Source organism: Artemia sp. Qi Xiang Cuo, chromosome 4 (assembly GCF_049724085.1).
Source record: "Artemia sp. Qi Xiang Cuo chromosome 4, ASM4972408v1, whole genome shotgun sequence".
NCBI classification, from domain to species: domain Eukaryota; kingdom Metazoa; phylum Arthropoda; class Branchiopoda; order Anostraca; family Artemiidae; genus Artemia; species Artemia sp. Qi Xiang Cuo.
Window position 1 is genome coordinate 40475111 of NC_142797.1, and position 15364 is coordinate 40490474.

The window sequence follows — 15364 nt, forward strand, 5'->3', positions numbered from 1 at the left end:
TAGAATCCTGATGGTGTGTCTTTTATATGGAAACACGGGTGCAAAGCATCATTCAAGTATTTTGCAACTTCTTTTGCTTTCTCACCAGAAAATATAATGACAGGAAATTCTTTGGAAAGTTCTAAGCATGCGTTCCAGTTCCGAATACAAGGGATGCTGAGAAATAGCCCCCAGTAATGCGCTATATCTCCTTAGAAATATTTGCTTGATTATAATGGGGTCGGAAAAAGGATATCCACAGTTTTTGGAAAATGGAGTTTTGGACTGAAAGCCTAGTTGGCAAAATGCCAGTCAGGCGAGAATAGTTTATACAAGAAAATGCCAGGTATTTGCAATAAAGGCAGACAATTTAAAGGAATAGATTTGCATTGATTGAAGTAAGTACAATATAATACAATTCAAATATATGCAGAAAACGCAGAAATATATAAGGAAATGCGTTACTAGAATCATCTTATGATTTTTCTATTGGACCCTTTTATGTAACTTATCTCGTTTCATCATAATCAGTGAATAATCAATATAGATTATATGAGTGTTTGTTTGTGTTTTTGACGATCTTAATAAATAGGTTATACAACTAGGTCTTCATATATTTGTTAAGAAGATATATACTTTAGAACAGGGAATGCTAACAAAGGTGCTAACAAAGGTGCGTCACTATGAATCATAAGATGTGCTACTTTACTTAGGCTCTTCACTTGCTATGAATGGAGGTTGCAGGGAAGACGTAGAAGAAGCACTAGGTAGTTTTGGTTAATTACAGAACTCAGAGACAAGATAAGATTTATTTCAAAAAATGGCTAATCCTGGCTGGGCCGAATTCGTATTTTTGGAGTAAATAAAAAAGAAAAGAAACAAAGTAACATAAAAAAAAGGTTTAAAACAATCAAACACATGAAAATTGACAACCGAAGGCACTGTCAATTCCTTAAAATTGTCAAAGGATAAAAAGAAACAAATCAATAAAAAAGAAATTTTGTATAAACATACATAAATTTATGAACCATTCCTGAAAAAAAAAGCAACGAAAATAAAACGACTTTAACTAGTAAATTAAAAGGGTCAATAAGAGCATAAAAAGGGAGAGAAAAGCAAACATATACAAATAGAAAGTAGTAACTCAATTGTTAAATTAAACTAATGGAAGACCAAAAGGAACTGGATAAGGTCAAAATCTAAAGTATTTGAGGAACATAGTCAAAGCCATATCTAGGGAGGAGGGTTGGGTGGTTTGACCCCCCCCCCCTTCTCTCTAAATTTTTCCCTGGCTGGTAAAAACGTAGCAAAAGTGCATATAAACAAATTTCGATCCGTTTTTCAAATTTTTTTGTAACTCCCTCTCCTGAACCTCCCCCCCCCAAACGAAAATACTGGATACAAACTTGGTAATAGTGATAAGTTTGTCTATGTGTATCTTAGAAATGAGGGCACTAAATAAAATCAGGCTTACCAGAATCTGCTAAAAAAATATATCGACAAATATTTAGCAAAAATTATTATTTATTTACTTGATTTAAAAACTAGAGCGCCCTTTTTTTTCTTTTTTCAGTGTCGTATTCCTTTTCAAATCGTATAAGCCAATGGTCTACACACCAGTAGTATCCTATTATAAGGTCCTGACTCTGATTGCGTAATATGCCTTACCAGGTTCATTTGCCTATTACAATGAACTCTACATGGGTTGCTAGACAGATTTTCTATTATGACACCCATTTTTGGAGGTCAAACAGAGAAAGAGAGAGTGGCGGTCACACTAACTTGTTTAGTAGTTGGATTCGGATATAAGGAGTAATTTTTATTGTAGTTCATATTAGTAGGAGAATTGAATTCAGAGAGAGAGAATAGTTTATTTGAGAGGATATTAGTGGAGAAAAAATGAGTGGTGCATTTACACTATTGGAGATTAATGATGGAACCGACAGCAGCAGCAGCAACGATATACGAGTACCCAATGCAGCTGTGGAAATAACCTCTGTATGTACATCGTGCCTTCAATTGGACATATTATAAACCATATACGTAATATCCTTAAGCAAGTTAAAGCAGGAGAACCAACTAGGTTTTGTTGCAAAAGTAAATAGTTTCAATAAAAATAAATTCCCGTCAGCACTAAATGTCCTATCGAACAAGCAAGTTTAAGCAGGAGGAGCAACTATGTTTTGCTGGAAAAGTGAATATTCTCCATATAAATAAACTTCGGTCAGAATTAGATGTCCTATCGAACAAAATGTCCTTGAGAACAAAATGCATCACTGAATATTATTATTATTATTGTAGTTAGGATACGTTGAATTGTTTCTAAAACTAAGATATTTTTTCTTTCTATAGGGCACGAGCGCTTATTTATGCGGTAACAAAAAGAAATTCTAGTTGGTACTACGATATCAGTGAGAGAGTGGAGGCTCTAAAAAATGGGTTTGGTTGTGTCCTAGCGTCTCACAAGGGATCCAGTTATCATGGACAAACGTTTGATTCTAGATGATGATTTTCTAGAGTTGTCTGTTCAAAGGAAGATATTTTCTCGGGAAATACTTGTTGATATAATGAAAACTGATTCTTTAACATTAGACTATTGTATGAAGCTTCTGCATCGTGGTCCAAATGCATTTACACAATTTATTGATATATTGATCGCGACACAGCAAAGTGATATTGTGGAAATGCTTTTAAACATTAGTTATGAAATTTAGGACTTTTTCATGAGAAAGATGATGCTCAAGGATGATTTACTCCTATCTCTCTCTCCATCTCAGACAATTTTTTGTTGTTGCTAGCTCTGTTTCATTGTGCTAGTGAGAGTGTTAACATATAACAAACCGTTCAATATATGTTCGTTATGTATGTAATCAATGGACAGCTGGTCCTCAACACGCGAAACTTGTAAAATGGAAGAGGAGTATAATGAAAAGTATCGATTGTGCAACATGTGAAAATTGCATAGAGGATATGCTGTACAAATTAAAGGTTTTAATTGCTTTCTTGAAGAGTTGTGTGACTCTCATCCTAAAGGTCACCTATGCACCAATTGTCATTAGGATAAATGCAATCAGTGGGAGAGTACATATCCCGGTATGCTTGGAAAGAATCCTGATCGTGATTTTAGTTTATTGCTACGAGATTGGTATCGTCGTGGTTTTAGATTGTTCTGGGAGGAGGAACCGGGTCAACGATTCAACTGCTGGAACAACAAAAGAATATGGTTTCTACGTATCGTTGTGAAGACATTGGATGTTATGATTATAAGCCCACTGATTTTTATTTGGCAGTGACGGAATGTGATTCGACACTTGAGGACACTGTTTGTGAAATTGCTTCAAATAAGCAAATTGAAACATGTGAATTCTATAGAATGAATGAGAATAGTATCATTGACTATACAAAGAGATATGACAAGAGTGAAGTCACACTCTACTGTAGAAAATGTGACCCTGACATTGCACTACATCAGGATCAGTACACTGTGAATTCAGATAATCTACCTGCACTAGTTGTTGTTGACAAATACCTAGTAGTGGATGAGATCTAAAGAGTAGAAAAGTCGTTTTTATCATGTATATAAATTTTTTTTTTATTAATAAACAATTTCACATACATCTTTAGAACATTTTATTCTCAGGGCACTAAAATCGATATTAAATACACTTGTAAGTATGTTCTCCACTAGAAAGTCGTTCAATCGAGGTAAGTCAACGTAGATATCGAGAAACTGCTTGTAGGTGTAGCCACGACATCTGAACATGAAAAAGAGTAGTGCATGAAAGCCATATGTCTTAGTTGCTAAATCCTGTACTCTTCGTTGATTTTGAATAATGGTCTTCCCCCTGCTTTCAATAAAGTTGCTGATGTATGGAACGTAGAATTTATACGATAGGCCAAGAGGGTAAAAAAATTCAATATTCATCGCTGTTTGAAAGATGCATAGCCAATGACCGGTTTCAAAGTCGATGGACTGCTATTAACAATGATTAGGGTGTTGTTAACCCTCGGAATTTCTTCAATGAAGTCCGAAGGTATACAGTAGGAGTTGTACCGGGACATGTATGGATCCATACTAAATACGTTGCTCATTTGGTTTGTGTTCATGGTGCTAGGTCTAGTAGAACACTGCCGTCGGGCGGGATTTCCCAATAGGTTTCAAATTGACTCAGTGATATTAGCGTGATACTCTCGGTCAGAGCATTGACAAATCCACACTCTAAACGTACATTCCCTGTTCGTACTATGGTCATATCCTGTGTGCCAGACAAATCCAAAACAATAACCCCATGATTTTTTGAAAACATTGAATCGGTTATTCCATTTTCAAATAGTTGAGAGTCATGATCTAGAGATTGCATAGTCAACTCGTACAGAGTTCTATAGGATTTTTTGTCAAATGATAAAGTGTACAGTGGAATACCAGTCACTTTGCACACGAGGCAAGAGAGTTCAAAAAAACGTAAAGCGTGGGGAGATTTAGTCCTGGATCCAACAGCACTCCCACTCTTTACACAGGCCAAAGCCAATTTTGAAGGGATCACCCCCTTGATGAATGATGTATCGCTATAGACACGAGAGTCAGTGACACTGTGACGTTGATTGGTGATCGTATGAGGAACAAGAGGTTTAAAGTTATTTCTATGGGCTCTTAGCTTTTTCAATGTCAATGGAATAGAGCTCATGACCCGTTGTTTTCAGACGTGGAGAATTGCCGAAGTGATAATGACATTTGCATTGGGTGCTGCAGGAAGTGTTTTTCTCAAAATGAAATTTGATGGGGCCAACTGTAGCTTTATGTCAATCTTGACATTGGGGGGTAGCCATTGGGATATATTGAATATCTCATGATTTAATATTTCAACTAGATGATACTCCTGGGTCACTGCAGTAGTCAACTCACCGACAGTACCAACACCTGACCGATATTCATAGCCTAATGATTGTCCTCTCAATTCCTTGTAAGCCTTTGGTTTCATCATCATAAATTGTATGTAGCTTGCATAGTTTGATAAATTATCGCTAGTGCTCACCAATGTTCCATTAATAAATACATTAATTTGTTTGAATAGGTTGTGTAGAATACAGTTTTCATAGGAGTGACCATCGCCGGCATTTGGAGTTGTATTATCTGACTTTTTCTTCATAACGACATTTAAATCAATAAATGTTGACGACAAATCAATGAAATAGTCTTTATTGGAAAATATTTGAAAGTGTATATTTTCTGAGAGGGGTTGATGGGGGGTGAAACTGTTCATAGTAGCTATACCTCACACTGACATCACCATTTTCAGCATTGAATAGATTCAATGAGGAACTAATTGATGGATATGATTCCTTGTGGGGGAGATAAGTCATCTTAAGAGAAGAAGAAATCCTTCTTTGATCTAGCAATCTTTTTTTTTTTATCCTGCGGTTGGGTCTTCGTTTTTCTATTCCCAAAAGTCCTTGTTGATGTTCTTCGATTTCCACCTTGGTGAGGACTACTATGTGAACGATATAAACGCAATCATTCCAGCAACTTCCCGATATGCCAAGTTCTTAGTTGCTCTCCAACGGTTTTCGATGAAGGCCAAGTATGTTTCTTTTCACTCGCCTGAAAATTCTGAATTCAACCCCAGATCTGTCGTGTGGATGTAGCGAAACACAACATAACTGGTACAAGATAATTTTTGGGGACGCGTATTGTAGAATGAAGTAGCCAGGTAAACCAGCTACCAAGATCATAACCAGACATTTTAGAACGCCCCTCGTAATACTCCAATCCATGCCCTATTTGACGTGGACTCAAAGCCCCAACATAGCAATCGATATTGGGGCAGACAAATAGAATTCTCCTATTGTTCATTTTAGGTGATTTTACACTCATTGGTAGTGGATCAAAAATGACATGTACTCATTGTGCGGACTATTGCTATTGCTAGAAGTTCACCCAATTCCCTTTTAGTGTTAACTGACAGAGTTCCAAATACGAAGTGTTTACAGGAACATACTGAAGATGCTTTATATTATAGTGATGAACAAGTTCATGAGTTTTTTTTCTCTCAAGAACACGTATGAGGGGAACATTTGAATTACCGACTTCCGGTGTTTCCATTAAGAATATATAAATAAATATGCAAGATTCCAAGGCAACAACAGGTGGATAATCACCCAAGATAACTTGATCCATCCGATAAACGATGCCACCGTTTTTCCCATTGATCATATTTTGTTTAAAGCCAAGAACGTTTCTCAGATTATCATTGAGAATAATTGTTTCAGTGTCAACAGGTGAGGTAATGTAAATCCTATCTTGTTCCAATGAATAATTAAAATAGAATGTACCATTCCTACGATATGATATTTTTCTATTGATTGCACGACACAAATCCCCCATATTATCATATTCAATGTATTTCAATCTGACATGTGGATATTCACTAGGTTTAGTGCTTCAACCCATTCATAGTCGACATAGCCCAACCCATTCATAGTCCAATCGAATGGTATAACTTTTATATCATACACACAATCCCTTCTCAGGATGTCATAGGTATTTTTGAGAATACATTCGACAAGAGCCACTTCATAAGCACCGTCAAATTCGATGGCAGGGGATAGTTTTGTTCCAAAATCACTTCTCGTATTCAAGTCATTGTAGAGAGGATCGGAAACGTTTTACATGAAAGTTACATAGAAATCATTGAACATTGTCAATATCTTCAACACCGATCCAAGAATAAAAATCAGAGTTGTATCCTAGCCACCGAACAAGTAACTGTTTCTTACCCTTGCTAGTACATGCCTTTAATATCTTTTCAATTTTATAGATTTTACTAGCATTTTTAAATTTTTGTAGTTCATAGTCATAAAAGCCGCCGAGACTCTCTTCATCTTTGGTATCACACAGGCGATATGTTATGGGTTTAGTGTCTAGGATTTTTGCCACTTTAAAAAGTTCTGTGGATCACAAGTAATTCCCCTTTTCAAAAACATTAGTTGTTCTATCAATTCGAACACTATCACCAACATTCAATTTGTTTGTCATCTTCATCTTGACAGCCGACCATTCACTGTAAGGTTTTTTAGGAAAAGTGTCAATTATGTCATGTTCGGACTGATCAACTTCCGTTTGTGTAGAGTTGGACAATAATCGATGAGGTTTTTGAATATAAATCAACATGATTTTAACTATATCACGAGTAAAACTCAGTATATTTTCCAATGTACAATATCTTGAAATTAAAAGTCGAATCGTTCTTATCAATCTTTCGGCCAATGCAGCCTTTATAGGACTGTGACTATGATCGAGCAGTGTACTATATTTCTCTAGTACTTTTGCAACATGGGGATTAACAAATTCACTACCGCGATCCGTTTGAATTTTTTTATACGAATCCTGTTGGAGAATACTTTCAATGGCCTGAGCAACTTCAAAACCTTTCTTTGATCGCAATGGAATTGCATATGCATAGCGACTATAAACACTGATTGCAAGTAGAATTTACTTGTACGGTGTATCATGACGTCTTTGAAGCTCATCAAGAGTCAGGAGATATGCCTGTATTATATGCAATGGGTAAAATTCTTTATGTTTATAATATTGATTGGCACAGATTTTATGAATTCTATGCAGAGTGTAACTCGGTTCATTCTGTGGATAGTCTTGTACACATTTAGTGTGAAAACTAGTGACTTTGAAAATAGTAGTGGGGGAACTTAAACTCCCCGCCTCACCAATATTTTCATAAACACCTTTCAGAACTTCAACCATTTTGAACGTAAACACGTTGTGTAACGAGCGCTACTCTTTTGTATACTGGGCGTTGATGGTGGTGGTGATGATGACATTGACTTGATTCGTCTTCACTTTTGTCTAGCTATCCGTGGTGTGCTAGTATTTTCCAAAATTGATTTAAAATCTTCTTCTTCAAGTTCATTTTTTAATGGTGTCAATGTTCTTGTTGTTGATGATGATGACGATGATGCATGCTCATTTGATTTTTTTAAAATTTGTCTATTGCCAATAAGACTTTTGGGGGAAGTTTAATGTATTTAGAAAGTTGTATAGAAGAGCGTCAAATTATAATAGTCTTTTACGATTTGTAACCATATCATAGATTAAATCAAGTAGATTATAACTCTTGCCCTAAATTATAACCCCTTTTCCATTGCTCTCAACTTAAATGTTATCTTGACCACTTTCCAAGAGATAGGTTAGGAGTCGTTTACATTGTTCACGATATTTGTTGGGCCTTAGATTTACAAATTTAGATAAAAATTAATCCAATTCCTCCTTCTTCAGTTGTGTTCCAGAAGCAGAATCCTGAGGAGATGATTCTTTTTTGGGATCAGCAGCAGCAGTGGGCTTCGAGCGATAGGACTTGTGTTTGTCCACTCGGCGAAGTGCGTCTTGAAGTAAAAGCAGTTTTTTATCATCCTCAATATTTTCATTGTCAAGGAATTTACTCAGATTGTTCTCAAAGTGTTCGACGGGTGAGAGAGCGAGCTCTATTGGAGTCAATTTATAGGGTTTTGCAATTCTCTCTCTCTCTCTTTAGATAAAAATGTTTACAAGTCCTTCAAATATTCGCAGTAAAAGTTTTGAAAAAGCTACCGCCCGCCTGAAGAAGTCGTTTCCTTTTAAAAATCTTTTCTTTCTTTTTAGAAGCCAATGTAGCCTACGTAAATTGGAACGATGTTGCTTTGCCTGCTGCTGAACTACTTCTGGCACTTGAACATTACCCTCGATCAGGTTTAAACAAAGTTCGGATATTAGATTAATGAAATTGTTGTAAAGACCGTGTTTGAGTATTGCTCTTCTGAGTAGAGGTTTTCAAGTGCTTAAAACTGAAAACAAATGTCTATTTTCATGTAGTTTCTTCAGTGTCATGATAGAAACTAATAGGTCTTTTTAGTGTTCACGGGGAGATATACTGTAATTTCATTGTCAAAAATATCTGTGACTACAAGCAGATCCTCGGTTGTATTTTGATTAAGATCCAATAGGATGTAGCCGTAGGGTTTATTAGTTTCCTGATTGTATGCTGAGAGCAGAAATTTGGGGGCTCCTGGATAGATTTATTCATTGAGAGTTATTAGCGAGCTAGAATCACGAACAACGCTGTAGATGATATAGTAGGTGTAGTTCAATGCAAGTGTTCGCATACATTTTCTCTGATGAAAGAGATTGTGTAGAACCAGAGAAACAGAAATCTGTTCGTGATGAGGGCGAACAGTAAACAGCTGTAGCATTTCCTGGGACCATTGTTCAATAGATTCAGCCAGATCGTCCATGATCAACCAAGAGTTTTGTTCAATAATGCTGAAAACGTCAAGTCCCTGTATGAATTGTATCTGCACCAACCCCGTCGTGGCAGCAATTGCTTTTATTTTATCATATGACTCCTGCCAAATACTGTAACAATAGTAGATTTTTTTCGGCTTTTCCACAAACATTTTATCGCAATTTTAATTATTTTAGTTAAGTGTTGTTTTGCCCGACATTGACGGTCCACACAGAACCGATCTGAATGGTGTTTAAAATTGATACATGTTCCTTTCAACAGTTCACCTAGACAACTAACTGTAGACTACGGTTGTCTAATGACTAAATAATTTCCCTATTACTACTACTACTACTACTCTCTTCAAGAATAATAACGAGAAGAAGAAGAAGAGGAATAATATTTTCTTTTATTATATACATAAAAAAAGTGACAATACTATTTAAAAAATACTACATTGAAAAAGGCACATTAAACATGAAAAAAAAATACACTTTTTTTTAAAATTTATTTATAATAAAAAAAATACAACATTTACATAACCAATAGAAAAAAAACAAACACTTAAATAAATAAGCTTTTTTTTTTATTTATAAAAAAAATACAACATTTATTGGACTAATGTGCACACTTGTGAAATAATATCATACACTTTTACTTAAAACATTTTAAATTTTGAGGTCCCCCCTCCCCCGGGGGTGGCCGCTGCGGTGGCCGGGGCTGGGAAGTGCCGGGCGCCGGGGGCCCGCTGTGGCGGGCCCGGGCCGGGGCTGGCATTAAATACTGGAAATTGATCTGCCTTGCACACACACACACACACACACACACACACACACACACACACACACACACACACACACACACACACACACACACACACACACACACACACACACACACACACACACACACACACACACACACACACACACACACACACACACACACACACACACACACACACACACACACACACACACACACACACACACACACACACACACACACACACACACACACACACACACACACACACACACACACACACACACACACACACACACACACACACACACACACACACACACACACACACACACACACACACACACACACACACACACACACACACACACACACACACACACACACACACACACACACACACACACACACACACACACACACACACACACACACACACACACACACACACACACACACACACACACACACACACACACACACACACACACACACACACACACACACACACACACACACACACACACACACACACACACACACACACACACACACACACACACACACACACACACACACACACACACACACACACACACACACACACACACACACACACACACACACACACACACACACACACACACACACACACACACACACACACACACACACACACACACACACACACACACACACACACACACACACACACACACACACACACACACACACACACACACACACACACACACACACACACACACACACACACACACACACACACACACACACACACACACACACACACACACACACACACACACACACACACACACACACACACACACACACACACACACACACACACACACACACACACACACACACACACACACACACACACACACACACACACACACACACACACACACACACACACACACACACACACACACACACACACACACACACACACACACACACACACACACACACACACACACACACACACACACACACACACACACACACACACACACACACACACACACACACACACACACACACACACACACACACACACACACACACACACACACACACACACACACACACACACACACACACACACACACACACACACACACACACACACACACACACACACACACACACACACACACACACACACACACACACACACACACACACACACACACACACACACACACACACACACACACACACACACACACACACACACACACACACACACACACACACACACACACACACACACACACACACACACACACACACACACACACACACACACACACACACACACACACACACACACACACACACACACACACACACACACACACACACACACACACACACACACACACACACACACACACACACACACACACACACACATTTAAAATTTTTTGTGATATAGGAAAAAAAATTAAAAAAAAATCTAATTACCCAAAAATCCCTCCCACCCAAATTATACTTTTTTTTAGTGAATTTAAGTTAATTTTTATAGACCGAGTTGTTTTCTGTACACTGTACATTCAACTCGGTCTGAAATTAAATAAAGACCGTGTGGTAGCACCTTCACACCATCCTCAAGTACATAGACTATGTCCGATATAGCAGACATAGCGTTTTTCTCAACTCTAATTGTGCAGTTTCTAAATTGCAAAGATCAAAACGCCCTGACGTTCACCCTCGATACTAGAATACATTTCACAGATTTTCTATAAACATAAGTGTCAACATTATTTTTTAAAAAGTGTTTAGAAACCCCCTTGCAAACTTGTTTGATATCCTTGCTGTGCTTTTCTACACAGTATACTTTTAGACTAGGAAACACACCACTGGATATCAGATTGCTGCCCGTTTCAGTTTTTAACATTAACAATTGATTTGGGGCCTGGCGTTTCACTAGCTCTGGGTAGAGGGATTCGTCTCAGTTAGTGTAGTCCATTCGTGAGCTAATGTACTCGCCATTTTCCAAATCATTCAATAGATTTTCAGTTTTGACTTTTAACAGGAGTGATTCAGTGTCCCCGCAATACACTGGAACTTTTCCAACGATCAGCCAATGTACTTTACTCACATCGTATACCACTTGAAACATATTCTTCATGGATATTTCGGCTATTGCACTTTCGCCTGTAGTATTTTTATTTAATACGATATTTATTTTCTTGTGTTTCAAAAACACCCACTCAGAATCTCTGATTATGAATTATGTGAAGTTTAGATCCGCAATGATTCGAGCACAATCATTGGGGCTGGTTACGATGTCACATAAACTTCTGTGTCCTACGCTCTCGCATATTACCAAAAGCTGAGTTCAAAATGAGTTTATAGACTTCTTTTTCAACTTTCGTTTTCGCTTGTGAACGCTTAGTGACAAAGGTATCAATAAAAGTTTTATGTAAGGCTTTTGATCAAATTGGAGGGCTCTATGAGTCTTTGTGACCTTGAAACCATTGGACACCATCCATGTCAATAGCACGTGATGAACAACGATATTCTGTTTCGGGTTGAGATCGGCAATTAGTTTTTGTTTTGAAGGTACCCAGTGCATACTCCCATCCTCTACTAAAGATAAATTGTAGGGGCTCAGAGAGTCCCTACCCACCGGTCTATTTATGCACGGAAAAACAAAGTCTTTTACCGAGTCATGGATTTCCATGGGTATTTCACCGTCAATTTAAAAAAACCACCCCTGTGCCCCATTCTCCGGAACATTAGCAATGTCAGGGAAATTCAAAGCATATGAATTGTTAAGCCATTTATAATTGCCACACGGCAAACAGTAGTGAGACAGTGCCGATGGGTAAAGAGAGTTCATATCCAAAAAAACTGTGTCCAACTTTTTATCGGTGCGCTATCCAGTCGAATATGTTTTCATTATATAATCTCCATAAAAAATATGTCCACCTTAAATTTATGGCGCTACCAGCAGATGCTGATACCCATCGATACTACGGTAAAACTGTTCTTTGCTGATTTTAGGCATAAATTCCATCACCAAATGGGGAGTGGAAAATAATAACCTAAACCAACCCAAATTCCCCATAGATTTTATCCGTATTTTTGAACACAATATCCAGAAGAGGGATTAAGTCACTGGCCAAGTATAGTTTACAATAATACTACCTATTTTTACATCCACTCTTTGCCCAAACCCTCTTAGCAAATTCGTTGTCACTAGTGGCGCACTCACTCTCAGTAAGAGAATTGTAGAAAGCTTCAATGGGTGGTAATGACACCTCATCTACTCTCGAGGCAGAGTTGTAATAATCATATTTATATATACCCTTACACGTTAGTAACTCAAACGTTTCCTCATCGGGGACGCGCTGTTTGAGGACGGGGAAGCTATCGAAATTGTCACTTTTCTGTACCTGAATGAACTGACTCAAATATATGGAGAAGAAGCTTCAAGAGTCTAAAAAACGGATTTTATTCAGGCACGTGTTACCCTTGTAAACTGTTTTCCACATGAATTCTAGCAGCAGTAGCTTCTCCGATATTTTGGGTATGATATTATATGAAAAAGAACCATCTATCCATGCGTTATTTACAACCCCCCCTTGGAAATGCGAGCCAACGCCAGAAGAACAAACTTTAAGTCGTAATTGGAATTGTGTATAAAAACAGGTACGAAGTATTGTTGTCTAACGTTTAAATTGCATGACTGGTGTGCTAACCCTCTAAATTTACTCCCTCCCGATGTAAATTCCTGCCACAAATGATCATGGTTGATCACCTTCCTCCCCCCCCATTCCCAACACCATCATCAAATTCTCCCTTGCAAACCCAACACTGTTTACGATTCTTATTGGACAATATGTCATATGGTAATAGGACCATAGGATAGTTTGTGAAACGAAGTTGCAACATTTCATTGTGAACTATTTTTATTTGACTGGCAAATTCTAATCGCATTCAGTCCTCACATACACTCAACATCTCAACTATATCCAAAACTTGCATGGTATTATTGGAATCTCGTTGTGCGTGAGTGTAAGAGACCCCTATGGCTTCATGTATTTTAACACGATTTGAATTTGACGGATCGCACACGTCTGTCAGCTTAGCCTCGCAGTCCAAAGCGATCTTATTGCTATGCAGGAGCGTGTTTTGAAAATTTTTAAAACGTAAGATCGCTCTATCTCCGCTTACCGTCTCCACAGCCTGGTATCCATGACATTTACAGTGTTTCATGTGATGCTTTAACTTTAAATCAGAGCGAAATCTTGAGAGGCATGTTGGACAGTAATAGCATACATTCCCCTTTTTACCCTCACTTAGAACCCTACTAATATCCGTAATCGGATTGAAATGACCAATTGAATTGGAGTCTGTGGGTGGGGTGTATAGAAGCCACACCCAATGTTGTAGTGATTCAATTGAAGAAGACCGCAATGGAAATAAGACACCTTTCTTATTGGAACGCTGGCCCTCGTCAAATTCTGGTTCACACTGTAACACCGTGACACAAATTTTTAAATGTGCATTAGCCCGCTCAAAAATATCTATTCCTTTTAGTGTCACGGGGAATTGACCATTTAAACAATTAAAATTTACTTTGGGGAACTTTGAGCCCTCCCTGCCATTAACTGCCATTTTGTCTAATTTTTTCTTAGATGAATCTATTTGAAGTGGTCTGTATTCCGTAATTAAAAACTCATACCTTAAACACTGCAGCCTCGTATCGAAACAGATTCGTTGTATCCCCTTACACCCCTCTAAATCTGAATGGTATTTTAACTCAATATACCCTACTCCCCCTCTTACAATAAAATCTTTTTTAAACCTAAATATATTAACATCTAAACTTTCAATAAATAAAATCACTGATCCACTACCCCCTCTCGTCATAATTTCCTCACTTACTTTGAATACTATTAGTCCAATTTAGAAAAACATCCCTGTACTTTAATAAATGCAGATGTATTGCCAACATATCTGTCTGCAAGTATTTTGAATACATGTCAACTTCACTTTCATTATAAAAAAATATTTTTAGCGCTATTGATGCTTTTAAACTGACCCCCACTCCCCAAAGCCTTCGTTGTTGTTCAAGAATGGCTCGACTCTTATCACTATATGAATGTAGAATGGCCAGGTAATGTGTTCTTATATCCCCCGACACTAAAGAATTGAACGGGTCACCGAATTTGTCGCTGTAGACCAATGTGTGATGTAAGGCAGAGTTGGACAGACAAAAATCCGGAAGAGGGGATACTGTTGCTGTTGTGTTACTTCTTCTATCTATAGCATTAAGTGGAAAAGTGGGAGGTGACAGGGAATTG

At 37.9% G+C, this 15364-nt stretch overlaps 1 protein-coding gene across 3 annotated transcripts in view; it reads left to right on the top strand.

Moving 5' to 3' along the window:
- Positions 1-242: 242 nt before the first annotated feature.
- Positions 243-15364, top strand: part of LOC148953108 (uncharacterized) — a 270457-nt gene continuing 255335 nt past the window's right edge. For all 3 annotated transcript variants that reach the window (XM_089087532.1, XM_089087531.1, XM_089087533.1), the window contains exon 1: positions 243-377. The gene's annotated coding sequence lies outside the window, so the exon portion shown is untranslated. The remainder of the gene's footprint in view (positions 378-15364) is intronic.